The sequence below is a fragment of the Sorex araneus genome, chromosome 9 (genome assembly GCF_027595985.1).
Source record: "Sorex araneus isolate mSorAra2 chromosome 9, mSorAra2.pri, whole genome shotgun sequence".
Taxonomy (NCBI): domain Eukaryota; kingdom Metazoa; phylum Chordata; class Mammalia; order Eulipotyphla; family Soricidae; genus Sorex; species Sorex araneus.
Genome location: NC_073310.1, coordinates 40687616 through 40705536, shown reverse-complemented (window position 1 = coordinate 40705536; position 17921 = coordinate 40687616). Strand labels below are relative to the sequence as shown.

The 17921-nt window shown below is 40.2% G+C and overlaps 1 protein-coding gene across 1 annotated transcript in view; it reads left to right on the top strand.

Annotated features, from left to right (window-relative positions):
* The window catches only part of SMYD3 (SET and MYND domain containing 3), an 836228-nt gene that overhangs the window by 158460 nt on the left and 659847 nt on the right, over positions 1-17921 (top strand). The window lies entirely within an intron of this gene.

The following is a 17921-nucleotide window of genomic DNA, read 5'->3' as shown; positions in this document are numbered from 1 at the left end:
AATAGGAACTTATTTTCGTTTTGCTTAAATTGGAACTTGATAGCTGCTGATTGCTGAGCATTTTCAGGGCCATTCTGCCAGGTGGCATTTAGTATCATGCTTTCTTTTAGGATGATAGCGTTGAAATGGAAAAACGCCTTCTCTCTCTTTTATATTAATTTATTTTTTTATTAGTGAATCACCACGAGGTACAGTCCAGACTTACAAACTTCCGTGCTTGCATTTCAGTCACACAATGGTCAAGTATCCTTCCCTCTACCAGTGCCCATTTTCCACTACCAATGGTCCCAGCATCCCTCCCACCATCCCCACCCTGTCCCTCCTCCCCCCACCCCACCTCTGTGTCAGGGCATTCCCTTTTGCTCTCTGCCTCCTTTTGAGTGTCGTGGTTTGCAATCTAATTTAATTTTTTGGTTAAACTTTTTTTTTGATTGAATTCTGTGATTTGCAATAGTGTTAATGATGGTTTCTCATGCATACCTATTACTAATCTAGCCACCTCCCTCCCCCAAGACCCTGACCCCACTCCATTTAAACCTCCTCTGCTCCACGGGACTTCCGGATCTGCCCTGTGCTGATATTTAAGCACAGCGCCATGTGGGTACGCTCCTTTCTGCCGCCGCGCGAGCTCGACCCCAGAGGCAACTGAACTACTTTGGACACAAGCAGCGCCCCCAAAATGCCTCCAAACTGTGTGATCAGAGCTACTGGCCCAAGCGCCGCCAGCGGGGCACGGTTCTTCTCTCTAGGCTCCTCCATCATGTGAGCACCACAAAAGGGAAGTAAAAGATTGCAGTGATGCAATTACCAAAAGAATATTCCCTGGACTTCATATAGAAATCCAAAACCTCGCGGCTGCAACAGCAGCCGCATGACCTAATATCTCTTAATTGTCAGAAATGTGAAAAGGTTCCTTTTTAGCAGGTCTTACTGTGGGGGGGGGAAACTCCAAACAATAGTACTGAGTTTTTTGTTGAAATATTGAAGGTAATCAAAGTAGCAGCTATTTCTTTAGACTGTGAACTAAGCCAAAGCCCCACACCGGCCGAGGTGAGGAAATATCCTTCTTTCTCGGTTCTTTTCCCTTTTCTGGGAGAAACGCGGTGTGGTGTCCACCATATTATGAAGTCTATTAAGCAGGCACGAACTTAGAGGCGTGAGAATGGGAGGGGGGAAAAAAACAACAACTATATACTTGGAAGAGCGGGACACTTGGGAAGTCTCGGGCCGATACCAGCGCATGCTCCGCCGAGACTCGACCCGGGTGGCCACATGTTTGTGTGGCCGAGATGCTGCTGATCAACCAGAATCCGGAGTCTAACTAGACTACTTCCGGTTCCAGAAACTACTTGCAACCATGTCTCTAGACTGAACTAAGCCATAGCCCCATGCCGGCCGAAGACTGGAAATATCCTTTTTTCTCGTCGGGCGGTGTGGTGTCAGCCATAATATGAGGACTATTCATTAAGCAGGCACGAACTTGGTGGCACGAGAAGGAGGGGGGAAAAATTCTATGTACTTGAAACAACGGGACTTCATATCTTTCCAGTCTCAGCAATGGAAAACTAATTATCAAATGCTGCATTGGCAGTAGGGCTGTCTTTCTTGGGGGAAAACTCCAACAATACTGAATGTTGTGTTGAAATATGGAATGTAATCAAGGTAAAGTGAAAATGAAGTGAAATTTATCAACTAAGCAGGCAGGGATGGGGGCGGGGGGTGGGAGGTATACTGGGGTCTTTGGTGGTGGAATATGGGCACGGGTGAAGGGATGGGTGTTTGAGTATTGTATAACTGAGACATAAACTTGAGAACTTTGTAACTTTTCACATGGTGATTCAATAAAAAATTTAAAAAAATAATAAGAAAGGAAGAGAAAATAAAGCATTGGGCATAAAAAAAAAACAAAAAAAAACGGGGCTGGAGTGATAGCATAGCGGGTAGGGCGTTTGCCTTGCATGCGGCCGACCCGGGTTCAAATCCCAGCATCCCATATGGTCCCCTGAGCACCACCAGGAGTAATTCCTGAGTGCAGAGCCAGGAGTAACCCCTGTGCATCGCCAGGTGTGACCCAAAAACCAAAAAAAAAAAAAAAAAACCCTCCTCTGCCCCAACTGCATGTGTGGGTCAGTTCTCCCATTGTGTTGCCTTTGGCTTTTTGTTGCTGCCACCTTGCTGTGTATCTTCAATTCCCACATGCAAGAGAGATCATTCTGTATCTGTCCCTTTTCTTCTGACTGACTTCACTCAGCTTATCCTCTAGTTCCACCTATGTCACTGCAAACTGCATAATTTGGGCAAAACCCTTCTGATTTGAAATACTATTAGTGGTAGTTATGCTTATAAAGTCACTACAGGCACCGAATTATCCATTGCCAAACTACTACTGCTCCTAGGGGAAGCATAGGCTTAGGTTCCTGTTAGCCTCTGGCCACAGTGATTATTTTAATTAGAGCACCATATTTTACAAAGTATTGATAATTGATTTTTAGACATACAGTGTTCCAGTACCAATCCCACCACCAGGGCCAACTTCCCTTCCAGTGTTCCCAGGTGCCCTCCCTCCCATCCCCCCCACCCTTCCACTGTGACATTTTTAAGTTTGGCTGTTGAAGGTTGGATCTTCGGCTTCCAGTGTTGACTCTGTGGTTTGGATATTTAGCCATGCCACCCCTTTACACCACCTCATACTCACACCCCCTTGACCCAGCCCCTTGTTGCTTCCTGTTTCTTCTTACTTCTCCCTTTTTTCCTTCTCTGTCCTCCTCCCTATACACTAGAACCAAATTAAATTATTTTTATTTACTTGATTTTCTCGAGCGGTCTCAGTAACATCTCCATTTGTCCTAGCCCTGAGATTTTGGAAACCTCTCTTTACTCGTCCTTCCCAATGGTGCCGCATTGGAGGCTCTTTCATGGTCAGGTGAATGAGACCCATCATTGTTACTGGTTTGGGCATATAAATATGCCACAGGGAGCTTGCCAGTCTCTCCCATGTGGGCAGGAAACTCTCGGTAGCTTGCCAGGTTCTCCAAGAGGGAGAACTAGGCTATAAGATGTTATTTACTTACTTAATTTTTTTTTTATTGAATCACTGTGAGATAGTTACAAGCTTTCATGTTTGGGTTACAATCACACAATGATCAAACACCCATCCCTCCACCTGTGCACATTCCCCACCACCAATCTCCCCAGTATATCCCCCCTTTCCCACCCTCCCCCTGCCTCCATGGCAGACAATATTCCCCATACTCTCTCTCTACTTTAGGGCATTGTGGTTTGGAATACAGATACTGACAGGTTATCATGTTTGGTCCATTATCTACATTCAGCACACATCTCCCATCCCGACCGATTCTTCCAGCCATCATATTCTTAGTGATCTCTTCTCTATTCCACAGATGCCTTCTCACCTCCACCCATGAGGCAGGCTTCCAGCTATGGAGCAATCTTCCCAGGAAGATTGTATCTACTATCCTTGGGTGTCAGCCTCATGTCATGTTATTTTATACTCCATAAATGAGTGCAATCCTTCTATGTCTGTTCCTCTCTTTCTGACTCATTTTACTTAGCATGATACTCTCCATGTCTATCCATTTATAAGCAAATTTCATGACTTCATCTCTCCTAACAGCTGCATAGTATTCCATTGTGTAGTTGTACCAAAATTTGAAATTAAATTATTTTTAAATTAAATTTTTTTTTTGGTTTTTGGGTCACACCCGGCGATGCACAGGGGTGACTCCTGGCTTTTCACTCAGGAATTACCCCTGGCGGTGCTCAGGGGACCATATGGGATGCTGGGATTAGAACCCGGGTCGGCTGCGTGCAAGGCAAACGCCCTACCCGCTGTGCTATTGCTCCAGCCCCTTAAATTAAATTTTTTAAAAAGAAATATGAGTTTACTTCACCATTGAGCTGGCACGCTCAATTAATATACATATACTTTATAATGTAAAGAACTATGGAATCTGACTTAACATATCAGAATCTACCTACCTTATCACATAATGAACATTTTCAGTTTGCTCGTAACTCACCAATCCCATACCATCAATATTCCTAACTGTTTCTCCTTTGGAGAATTTGCCCGATATTTCTTTTTTGTTTGTTTAATTGTTTTTATTTTTATAAAGTAATTCATAATATTTGATTACATTTAATATTCGAACACCAGTCCCACCACCATTATACCTTCCCACCACTATATTTTGGATGTTTTTATTTACTTCCTGTTTCTTTCCTGAAGTGATTGCTTTATTATGTATTGGAAGTTAATGAATCTAGAAATGGTAGTAATTAATCTATATATGAAGGTCTTGATTTTATTAACTTAAATTGTTATAATATTTTTGTATATATGCCTCCCGGAGAGCCTGACAAGCTACCGAGAGTATCCTGCCCACACGGCAGAGCTTGGCAAGCTCCCCGTGGTGTATTCGATATGCCATAAACAATAATAATAACAGGTTTCATTTCTCTGACCCTGAGAGAAGCCTCCAATTGTTGGGAAAGAGAGGCTGCTAACATCTCAGGGCCGGGATGAATGGAGATGCTACTGGCACCCACTCGAGTAAATTGATGAACAATGAGATGACAGTGATGCAGTGAATATTTTTATCAAATGTAAGGATTATTTCACAAATGCCAGATAAAAATTCAATGATTAAAGCATAATTTTGTTTAAAATATGTTTTGACAAAGTATATCTTTGAGTTTACTATTAAAGAGAGGGAGAAATTGTAATTAAAGTTGACCTTCATGTCTTTTTTTTCTTTGTCTCTTGTATAAGATCAAAAAAATTGGAAAGCTATTTAATAATACATATTTCATGTATGCTAATATACTTCAGTAAAGTTTATGCTTATTTGGTTATGCAAGCAAAAATAATCATGTTTTGTAAAATTTGATTTAAACAAAGAGGATTTCAACTTGTAGCAAAGAAAAAATGTTCACATTTTTGTCTTCTTTTTAGCCTTTCTCACACTTTAAGAAACTGTCACTGTCACTGTCATCCCATTTTTATCGATTTGCTCGAGAGGGCACCAGTAATGTCTTCATTGTGAGACTTGTTACTGTTTTTGGCATATCGAATATGCCACGGGTAGCTTGCCAGGCTCTGCCATGTGGGCGACATACTCTCAGTAGCTTGCCAGGCTTTCCGAGAGGGGAGGAGGAATTGAACTCGGGTCAGGCATGTGCAAGGCAAACGCCCTACCCGCTGTGCTATCACTCCAGTCCTTTAAGAAGCAATTTTACAAAAATAAGTATTACAAGAAATATTTTAAACATTTAGATAGTCACTGTTATTATTTAAAATTTATAGATTAGAGCAGCTTCAGGGACAGAGAAGTACATGTATTATCTATATTTGCAGAGTGATAAGTAAAGCAGCCATGATTCAAGGAAAGATCTTTCAGGAGTTTCCGACTTAGTTTACCATCTCTGTTCCCTACTTGAGCTGAAGTCCAGATTCCAGCACAAATGGAAAAATCTTCCTGTACATAGCTAACGTTCATTTAAGGTAGGTTGTAATAGTCTCTTCTTTCTTTTCTCCCAAGGTTTTTTAACTTCCAACACCCTGGTAGTTATCTCTCTTTTAAAATCTCAACTAAATTTGGGGGTCCAGAGAGATACCCCAATGGGTAGGGTGTTTGCCTTGCACCTGCTGACCTGGGTTTGATCCTTGGGATCCTATATGTTCCCCAGAGAATGGCCAGAAGTAACTCCTGAATGGAGAGACAGGAGTAAGCAAGCCCTGAGCACCACTGGGTGTGGCCCTAAACCACCCCACCCCACTACCCCCTCCAAAAAAAAAAGTCACTCATCTAAATTTTGAGAGAAAAGCAATATGATTATCTGATTAAAGGGATTTTAATTAAGTTGTAAATGATTCGTAGTTGTAGGGCTTTTGGTTTGATGCCCATATTTTTTCACAAAATAGTCTGAAACTCAGATGAATATTTGATAAGTAGAATATGCAGGGGTGTTGATATTTTTGAGGCCATCACAGAGCATTCTAATGACTATTCCACCTGCTTACTGTAGGTCATAGAGTATAGGAACGATAAAAAGGTATGTAAACCTTGGAACCAACTCCAGTTTGTTCTGATTCAGTGACCATCACCTGACGATCATTCTCTTTGTACAGTATAATGCATTTTGCAATTTACAATTAGTTCAATGCATTGATATGCATACCATGTTAAAGTTCTTTGACAAGGTCAGTATATTCCACTTCCTTTATAAACTTGAAATGTCTTTCTATTTTTCAAAATTGAGACTAAGTTATTTAAGATTTCACGATTGCTTCCGTCCCAAGTGAACTTGAGTCAATTTATAGTAAAAGTTAAACACAGTAATATACTTAATTATAAAATAAAGGAGCAAATTTTTAAGGCTGGTGGAAGATTCTTTCAAGCTTTTGAAATGAACAGATCAAAGTAGTTGAATTTGGCTTTTGATTTCCTCACTGTTAATTCCAAAATAGAAATATGGTGCTGATGACTTTGATGTTCCAATGAGGCAAATGTAATAGTGTATATAATTCGTCCATAGGGACAGCATATTTATTGGAGCTAAAATCAAGGTGAATATATTTTTTGCAATTTGGAAGGCAAAGGTTAGGGTTATGATTAAAAGAAAAAGCTCTAGGAGTCATAGAGATTATATAGGGTTAATCCACACTCATGCACAGATTCAGTTCCTGGCACCCCCTGGTACCTGAGCATTCTTAGGTCCTTGGAAGCCCCCACCCAGTGGCAGGGTGATCCAGGTAATCCCCGGATCCACAGAGCTCAATCAGCACAGCATTCTTTGGCCTTAGCACTGAACTGCCAACAGAGAATCACAGAAAAGACAACCCCAAACCTTTCCTGTGGAAGCCCTAAAACGCTTCAACAAAGAAAAACAGCTGCTCTTCAATTCTTATACCTTCTTTGGATTTTACTGATCACTCTTTTATTTCTATATGTGTACTATATATAGTAATAAATAATTATAATATATAATATAATAATTATAAAGATATTTCATAATTTTCCAATCTAAAAATTTCTTTAGTTATGCAAAAGTTGGGCTGGAGTGATAGCACAGCGGGTAGGGCGTTTGCCTTGTACACGGCCCACCCAGGTTCAATTCCTCTGTCCCTCTCGGAGAGCCCGGCAAGCTACCGAGAGTATCCTGCCCACATGGCAGAGCCTGGTAAGCTACCCGTGGCATATTTGATATGCCAAAAACAGTAACAGTCTCACAATGGAGACGTTACTGGTGCCTGCTGGAGCAAATCGATGAACAACGGGAGGACAGTGCTACTATATATAAAACCTGGCAAGCTACCCCTGGCATATTCGATATGCCAAAAACAGTAACAAGTCTCACAATGGAGATGTTACTGGTGCCCGCTTGAGCAAATTGATGAACAACGGGATGACAGTGCTACTATATATTTATGCTGTCAACCCTTAGATAGTCAAAGGGTATCTGGTTCCTCAGTGCAACACAATACATTTTCTTGTCTTTTTAAAAAAAATTTAGGTTTGAAGAAGACTTTGGGAAATTGAATACTTACTGAAGTTTTTAGGACTAGACTAGGCTGAAGTGGTTTCCTCTTTAGAAACACAGATGTTATCAGTAGAACAAATCCCTCTTCAGTGATTCATTTTGTTCACAGCTTGCTTCATTCTACTTATGTGTGCTCTGCCTCAGAAACACTTCGAAGATACCAGTTTTCAATTACTCCGTGTTAGAGTGGCCTACAACATAATGTTCAGTTTTGTAGAGAAATATGATATAATGAGAAATATTTGAAGCTGTGCTTTTGTAAAAATGTTAATTTTTATCTCCAACTTTAATAGACACCAACTTGCATAAAGCCGTGTGAGTTTGGAGTCATAATTACTTTTTAACATTACTGAATATAGGACTCTCTTCTCTGGTTTTAATTCCCACAAACGAGACGTGTATAAAACATTAGTTTCTTGAATTAGACCAGTTGGAGATCAGCTTTTTACTGATCAAATTGAAAGTCATAGGTCTGAGAATGCCTATAGAATGGAGTTGACTAAGTGAAGGGTTGGGGGGGCAAGGGATTCGGGGAACCTCGGACCGTGGGGAGACAAACACCTGCGGTGTGTGTGATGCGACTGCACTAGTTCCTGAAACATTAGTGGTAGCAGTATTGTAGAGCACGGTGCCTAAATTAAGTCAAAATGATTTTGCACTGATAAAGACTCTAGGCCCCTGACTGGACAGCACTTCGGGGGGCGGGGGGGGAGGTGTAGGTGGAGACAGCAGAGACTGCCCTTCTTTTTACTGCCCTAAAGCATTGCCGGAAGGAGGATGGTTTTCCACAGTCTCAAGCCCTTTTTTGTAAGAAGATTGTGCACACTTACCCTTCTCTCTATGAATATGTATGAGCTCCTAAAAAAACTAGTAGAATATGTATAAGCAGTTATGTCACTCACTGCGCTGAGCATATTACCAGACCCCTACAGGCTGGAGCAATAGTACTGAGGGTAGGATTCTTGCTTTGCATGTTGATGATCTGGGTTTAATCTCCTCCACCCCAATCACTGCAAAGTAGTAAACCCTGAGCACAGAGCCAGGGGTAAGCCCTGAGCTCTGCTGGGTCTGATCCCCAAAAAGCAAGTCCACTGTACCCATACTCCCGCTCTATTCAAAGCTGCTCTCCAGTCTGTGCTGGTAGGCATCATTCTCAAGGTGTTTCCATGCCTATAAGTTTCCTCTTCTCATTAAAAATAGACACTTCAGTGGCTGTAGATTTAGCATCAAAATACATGATACTAGGCAAAATTTGTAAGTAGAGCTATTATGAGAACATGTGAAAAAAGCATCAAAAAGTGGTATCGGTGAGTTGTCTGGGAGTGGAACATTTGCTTTTCCTCTTCCTCTGGCCTCATCACTTTCAAGGGTACCCTTTGGAGACCTACCTGTTAACAACTCCTGATTTTCTAACTCCTGCTTCACATGTGCCTTTCAAAAGTGGTGTTAGTGGGGCCACAGTGATAATATAGCAGGTAGGGTGCTTGCCTTGCATGCCGTTGTCCAGGGTCCATCCCTGGCATCACTTGTGGACTCCCAGTTCCTGCTAGGAGAGATCCCTGAGTGCAGAGCCAGGAGTAAGGCCTGAGCAGGCTGGGTGTGATCCCCCCCAAAACAAATAAGAAACAGTGTTAGTGAATTATCTACTAACATTTCTGGTAGTGTTATACCCGCATGTGAGTGACCATAGCTGTGGCACCTGACATCTTTGCTTTTTTTACAGGTGACATAGAAATAGACTAAATAATAATTGTCACTGTCATCTGTTGCTCATCGATTTGCTTGAGCGGGCACCAGTAACTTCTCCATTGTGAGACTTGTTGTTACTGTTTTTGGCATATCGAATATGCCACGGGTAGCTTGCCAGGCTCAGTCGTGCAGGCGAGATACTCTCGGTCACTTGCCGGGCTTTCCGAGAGGGGCAGAGGAATTGAACCCAAATCGGCTGTGTGCAAGGCGAACACCCTACCTGCTGCACTATCACTCCAGCCCAAGATAATAACAGCCTCAGTTTTAACTACAGTCTAGGTGCTTTGGCACTGTGTTGTTGAGGTACTTTCTAAATCAACTCATTTCACTCAACCAACCGTTTTAGGAATTTCTACTTTGGAGAGGAAGAAATCCTGCCTCCCCCCACCCCCCGCACCCTTCTATTCACGTTTTAGCGGAAAGTGATTTTTCCTTATAGTGAAATGTAGTCCTATGGTCCATGCTACTTCTCAAGGCATGGTTTAGAATTGTGGCTCATTGGTATGTGTTGCTCTGTCCTTTACTTTGAGTTCATCACCACAGTTGGTTCATTCAGGAATTGCATGATGATGACCACACAATGGCCACTTGTCAATTTAACAACTGAAATTTGTGTTGGATGGCAGGTGGTCCTGTTAGCATGAAACTGATTGAGCTGCTCTGTGGGGCCCTGAATTCTGTATGTAAAATTAGCACCCCAAACTCGGAGACTTATGAAGTTATAGATATTTAATTAATAGCTTTAAAAGTGTAGTTTTGACTGTATGCCTGAAACATCTCTATTATGAAGAACTTTGTAAGTTATGGTATTATAATAAAAATAATGTTGACCTATTTAAAGATGTTTGGCATTGTGGCTTATAATATTGATAATGGAAGTGTTTCATGCAAAAACCATTCTAACGGTGCCTCCTCTACCAGAGTGTCAGCTTCCCTTCACCGTGTTCCAGGGTTTGCTCCCTCAGACCCCCCCATCCAATCTCCCATCTCCTTCTTACAGTGATATACTTCCTATTAAAGACCAGTTGTCAGCTGAAAGAAAATGTTTCAGATTCTCCAATGTTCTGCTACCAGGACTCATTCTGGCTCTTTGCTGGTTCCTTGCATGTTGTCTGTGGTTCACGCTATATCTCACTGTTCTATCCTTTGAAGTCCATGCTATTCTCTCTCTGGTTCTGTCTATTGAAGTCCACTGCTGTCCTGGTCTGCCTCCTATGCTCCATAGTCTATCATTGGACCTCTGTGGTCTGCCTCTGAGAGTCAGTAGTGACTCTTTGTCTCTTTGTGTTGCCTTTGTTCTCAGGCCATAAGGATGAGAATTGCTGCTTTCCTTCTCTCAGACTGGAACAGATGAGGGGGCAAAAAGGTAGTTGCCTAATTGGTATTCCCTTTTATAGGTTTTTCTCTGCTCCTTAGCCATTCCATTATCTATCTTGCTGACGATCCCTGTGCTATCGCTCCAGCCCATTTGTAGTGTATTACTTGCTTTTCTGTTTCCTCTATAACTTTTCAGATTTTACTATAGAGCAATGTTCTTTGCTTAAACACAGAAAGTCCGTTAATGCTATGCTCCTAATATATGGGAGTTGATTCACTCAAAAATATATTGACTCCTGGGCATCCATCATAATTATTTGACTGGGGCTTCGGTTGCCATAATTCTTGACACCCCACAAAGGGAGGTTCTGCCGTGGGACTGTGGTGGACCTGGGTGAGCAATGAAGCTACTCTGGCGTTGAAATGGAACAGTCTAGAAAGCATAAAAGCACAGTCTTGATGTAAGCTGTTATGACTTAGGAGACAGCACCCCCACGGAGAAGGAAAAGCTGAAATGGCCTGAGGACTTAATCTAATTTATGGTAAAAGTGTTGCTTGTCTTCAGAGTCCAGAGAACTAAGTTTTAGAATCTATATCTCTTACTGTGTTTATCCAAATAACTGCATGCATTAAAAAGTTCAGTAAACATACTTATTTAATATTTACTAGTAGCTTGGGAAAGAATACAGCAGAGCCTGGAAAGCTACCTGTGGTGTATTCGATATGTCAAAAACAGTAACAACAAGTCTCACAGTGAAGATGTTACTGGTGCCTGCTCGAGCAAATCGATGAAAAACGGGACGACAGTGCTATAGTGCAGGGAAAGAGGAAAGCAATATAGATGTTCCTAGGAAACCTGGGAAACAGAGTGTCTTCTTGTATTAATCCCCCACAAGAGAATTGCCTCCGTTGAAATACTTTACCTCTGTAAATGATAGATCACACCTATGTGCAGTCCTAGACCTTGAACCTCCTCACATGTTCCTTAAGTATGCTAACAAGTCTGCATTAAATTGGCCATTTTGACCATCAGTCTGTGGTCCCTTGTCTCTTGGCTCCTCTGCTGGGGAGGCCTGGGGAGGCACAACAAACACGTTGTGTATCTGCATTTTGAACTTACAAGTTACTATATTTGCTTTGCATGCAACTATATCAGCAATGGCCCTGGTTTGAATCCCCAGGACCGCGTATGGCCCCTAATTCCTCTAGGGGTCACTCCTGAGCAGAGCCTGGAATAGCCCTTGAGTTCCACTGGTATGACCCAATATTAAAAAAATAAAATAAATTGCCAGTTTTATTTACTACATTACCTGGCACTTTCAACTTCTGCTTCCCTTTCTCTTCTCCCTCTACTTTACTAAGACAGTCTTCAGGAGACATCAGCTTTACCTTAGAAGACAGAGGAGAGTGGAAAGGGAAGAAACCCAATAAGATCTGCCCTTCATGGCTGACATGGCTCAAGTGTTTTGCTGTATTTTTCTTTTAAGTACTGTGTATTTAAATTACTTGTATTTCTCTGAGGAAAGGAAGGTGTGTGTGAATCATAGATTCATCTTCTCTGAAATTTTGTTTAGCACCTTAAATGTTGGAGATATAAAATAGAGAAAAAGGAAACAGAAAAAATAATGCCAATGCAATTCCCGTGTTAAGAATCTGCATTATTTTGACTGCATGTGCTACTTTGTGTTAAAAAACATTAGTAGTTAGGTGGATGGTGAATGTGAATCTCTTTAATATAAAAAAGGCCTTTAGGCTCAAACCAACACAATTACTTTATCAGAACAAAAATGGAAGGTCCCATGAATATTCATGCCAAAAGATATCCAGCAGTTTTTACTGTGCTTTATTTGGTCAGAGAATTGCATGGTTTTATTTGAGATAATCTCTTTTTAATAATGTGGAATTTCATTTGCTTCAAAGTTTTTTCCAGGGGAAAAGTCAAGTGCTTGATTACATGACATTATTATTTATATCCAATCAGGATTCTGAGATCTTTAGGATATTTATAAACATCAAATTTCTGTGAAGAAACATGGTATCTGTTGTCTTTTTGTTTAAAATTTGCTTACTTTAAAATCTTGTGTGTGTGGGAGGCACTTGGGCCTCACCTGGTGGTGCTCAGAGCTTACATTTGTCTCTGTTCAGGAGTGTCTCTCGACTGGACTTGGAGGACCATAAGCAGTGCTGGGAACTGAACCAGATCTGTTACATGCAGGGCAAGCACCTTACCTGTTGTACTGTCGCCAGAGAGAGTACAGAGAGAGTGCTTGGCTTTACATTACCTAGACTCCAGTCTAATCCTCAGCACTGCACCTGGTCGACCAAGCCACCAGGAATGATCCTTGAACACAGAACCAGGTGTAAGCCCTGAGCACAGCCAGCACACAGGGTACCTGATGTCTTGTGTGAAAATAACATTTTCTTTTTTCCTTTTCTCATTTTGTTTCTTTGGGCTTCACAGGGAGTCACTTGGGGCTAGTCCCGACTCTGTGCTTAGGGGTCGCCCCTAGAGTTGCTGGGAGATGCTCCTGGTAGGGACCGTGTGGTGTAGCCTTCTGCATGCAAAGCATTCCTCAGCCCTTAGGTATCTTTCTCCGTCCAGGAAAAAAAAAAACAAAACACTTTCACAGGAATTCTATTCAGAGATTTTGCTTGTAACTTGTATTAAGGCACAGGGTCCTAAATCAGATATTCCATAAACAAGTACTCAAAAAATTAAATCGTGGTTCTTGAACTGTTCAGGGTGTAAAAGAGTGCTGAGCATTCTTCCTTGAGCTTGAAGGAGGAGACTGTGGAGACACACTGGGCCCTCCAGAGTGTTGGTGATTGGGTGGTTCCGCCCTCCTGTGGGTGAGCTTCAGAATAGGGCAGGTCGCCTGCCTTCTCTGTGCTCTCTGAGCTTCTGCCTGCGCCTCACTAGTGAGCTGGTTTCCTTCCACTGGGATGGCTGTTGAAAGAATGATCAATTCATCTGCTACTGTGCTAGGAAACTTCTAGGGGATCAAGTAAGAAAGAGTTTGTGTAATTAGTCTACTACATATTCGTGTGTTGTAGATACATTTAATTTTTCCCTAGAGAAAGTTTAAAATGGATTCTACTGGAGCTTAGATTGGAAATCTGAGAGTCACTAGAATTTGTTCATTTTCAAATAATCCTTCCCAGGAACTTTTTTCTCCCCTAAATCGGGTAACTGGATTGATTGTTTGGGGATAGAGTTCCCAAGTGGTGGGGTAATTTTTCTTTTCTTATATCCATATGTATCTTTAGTTTAATTTTGCTCTAGTTCTTGTTTTCTCTCCCATTTAAGTTGTATAGGCTGTTGGAGAAATTGATTATGGCTTAGCCTTGGAAGAGAAAATTTAAAGTGTATATGCTCCATGAACAGCTGTATCTGCAGGCACTGGGAGTTTTCTTTGATTGGACATTATGTTCTGTAGCATATGGAGATTGTATGACAACTATTGGGGAATTCATTTTGGTTTTCTAGAAGGAAGAACTAAGGATCACACTTATTTTGCTATAATTTTAATAGCAAATGATTTTAACTTTATTATCTTCTTCAATATGGAGGTAGGGTGCTGCAGTTTTCTCCAAATTGAGTTGGAAAGTAGATTAATTTACTGCACCTCTTCTGTTGTCATATTCTGGACCTTTTTCTTTAGATTGACTTTCTAGGTCTGGACAAACTTGAGTTATAGAGAGATTTGCATATAGGATACTTCTGAAATTTAAAGAAATTGTGTTTATGACATCTCTACTCCTTCAAGATTGTCATACTTTGTTACGATGCTTTCCAGAGTGGGGAATGATGGTTAGGTTTTGCTACCCTCATTGTTTTGTCTTTTTTTTTTTTTATGTGAAAACTCAAGTGGATCACATTATTCTGTCATTTCCCCAGAATTCTCCTTTGTTTTTAAGCGGAGCCTCAATCCTGAGTCTATTTTATCCCTAAACTATGTTCTCTTTTATTTCTTAAATAATCTTATAGAGGTTTATTGATAACATTTATCTTTATGGCTCTATCTTCTCTATAAATATTTGTGCTGTATTTCATTTCACACATTTGACTTGATGTTATAATTTCCTACCTATTACTTAACTTGGTTTTCTATTTTTTGGGGAAGGATTTGAGTAGACCCAGTGATGCTCACTATTTCATGCACTGTACTGGAAGGGTGGGGGTGAATCTCAGTGGTTTGGGGGGACCAAGTGATGCTAGGGGATTGAACCAGGGTTGACTACATGCAGGGTGAGTGCTTTAACTTCTGTGTTGTATTTCTAGCCTGGATTTATATAATTTCATATAGAAATTTCTTACTTGCACATATAGCTCATTATTTATTTTTTTCATTTTATATGAGCCATTTCACATATTAAAATATTTAAAGCCATAAATGTTTCAGTATTTAGCCTCATATCACAAATTTTGATGTAGTTAAAATTTATTAAATATATTTTCTACTTTTCACTGTGATTCTTCATACTTGAATTACCTAGAAATATGCTTACAGATTCCAAAATGTAAGATTTTACTTGGTTTCTTTTTGTTATTGATTTAAAATTAAGTTCCTTGTGGTTGTAGAAAATAATTTATATGATATTGATTTTTAAGGATTTTGAGGCTTTGTCATTTAGTATGTGGTCACGTTTTTGTAAATGGGCAGCAGGTACTTGAAAAGAGTAAGAAATACACATTTATATGATAGATGCAGGGTCTGTGTATTGCATGAGACCAAGAAGATTACAGAGCTTTTGTTATTTATCTGCTTGACCTATGAATTTCTGAAAAGGACTCTATCTTTTTCAAGTAATACTAAACACTCACATGGTACTTAATGTTTTCCAGGCACCATTCTTAAGGATTTCACACATAATAATTTATTGTGTAATTTTCATTTTCCCTTATGGATCTGTTACTTGTGCACTATGAGACTGGGTGCATTTTTATAGATGCCTAATTTGGGTGTAAAATCTTTTATCACTGTGTGGTGACCCCTTCTGTCTCTAATAATTACTTTTGTCTTTTAAGTTTCTCTTTTGTGGGATCTTGAGATAGTTAAACAGACCTTTTCACTCATCAATATTTTCTTGTCTTCTTTCCCTTCTTCCTTGATATATCATTTTATTTGGAATGTGTCTCATAAACAACCTCTTGGTACGTTCTGTTTTTGTTCAATTTTATCCAAGAGTGGTAGCATGGGGTAGTGGTTAACAACAAGTATTTTAGATCTGTATCTCTTGAGCTTGGTTTGTGGCATGAGTTGTTTTGTCTTTGGAGGTTAGGTATGATTTGACTGGGTAAGAGACCTAACCTCTTTCTGTGTTCTATGTCCCATGTCTCAACCATGCTCTCAGGGGCAATGTACCTGCTGTTTTCACTTTATGATTCTTTGTTGATTCTTATTCTTACCCCTTTACTATCCTTTACCATATTTACTATATCAGCAATTTTCCCAACCTCTGTGTGCCTCTAGGCCAGTAAAAATAGCATAAATATTCTGCAGATCTCTCAAGCAGTAATAAAAACCATTACTTATAATGGTAATGTTAGTTATATAGCAATATTTATGATTGTAATGCAACATGATCCAAATGATAATAACTTTTGCTGACTGGGGGGAAATTTTTGAGAATTGGCACTGGTATACAGAAGGGAGGATGAAAATTCTTTACTAGAAGCTGTTTCCTTAGTCAGTTTTCTGTACTTCATAACCTATTTTTCATTTGACATGCATCGAAGTATCTCTAAGGTGGGCTTTTGTTAAACTTTGTAAGACTTGAGTGTAAGTGTGAGTAAATGAATGGAAAGAATTTTGAACAGTAATTGGCATATCATAAAATACTTAAAACACTTGTTCTTGTTTTGCCACTTACATTAATGTATTGCTTTACTGTCTTTTTCTCTCTCTGTGTTTTACTGGTAATAAAACCCATGTACTATGTGCATTCTACTTTGGTCCACTATATGTGAATTTTAGGGTTCTTGGCCACATCGACAGTACTGTCTTGTCTGTTATTTGTCACTATAAATTTTTATTACTGAATATATACTTTTATTTTATAATACAAACTTTTTTTTTTTTTTTTTTTTGCTTTTTGGGTCACACCTGGCGATGCACAGGGGTTACTCCTGGCTTTGCACTCAGGAATTACCCCTGGCCGTGCTCAGGGGACCATATGGGATGCTGGGATTTGAACCCGGGTCGGCCGCGTGCAAGGCAAACGCCCTACCCGCTGTGCTATCTCTCCAGCCCCAATACAAACTTTTCTTCATTCCACTGCCTTCAGGTGATTTGGTGGGATATAAATGAAGAATGTCTCAATTCCCCATGTCTATTGTAGTAGTGATTGAATCGAATAAAATTTGAACACAATTTCCTTGAAAGGGAACATAATTTCTTAATAATCATTATTAAACTAATAAGGTACAACAAAATAGATGGAAAATTTTCATCTATTTTTGCAAAAGCTAAGATCATGAACATTATTTGAAAAAAAAAATGTATCTGAAGAGAAAATTGTGTGTACCTAAGAGTATAAATAACACTTAAAACGTTTGTTTTAAAACACATAAAAAAAAAACATTTGAGGGCTGGAGTGATAGCACAGCGGGTAGGGCGTTTGCCTTGCACGTGGCCGACCCAGGTTCGAATCCCAACATCCCATATGGTCCCCTGAGCACTGCCAGGGGTGAGTCCTGAGTGCAGAGCCAGGAGTGACCCCTGTACATTGCTGGGTGTGACCCAAAAAGCAAAAAAAAACAAAAAACAAAAAAAAAACATTTGATGGGTAGGATATACTTTTAGTTAATTGTTGGACTAGGCTTTGAATTTCAGATAGAAAGATTAAAACCTATATTGAGTAGATATTTTTTCTAAATGGGAGTTTGTATTTTAATTAAATGTATGATAAAAGGAACATTAATGGTGGTATAGTTTCATAATAATCTGGATGTACTTAGTGCCAGTGGAAAGAACACTTTAAAACATTTTAAGGGCTGGAGTAATAGTACAGTTGGTAAGGTGTTTGCTTGCATAAGTCTGACCTGACTTCAATCTCTGGACCTCGTCTGTGCTGCAGAGTGATCCTGAGTGCAGAGTCAGGAATAAACCCTGAACATCATTGGGTGTACTTCAAAAAGCAAAGACAAAAATAGGTGTTTTTTTTTTTGTTTGTTTTTGTTTTTGTTTGCTTTTTAGGTCACACCTGGCGATGCACAGGGGTTACTCCTGGCTTGACACTCAGGAACTACTCCTGGTGGTGCTTGGGGGACCATATGGGATGCTGGGAAT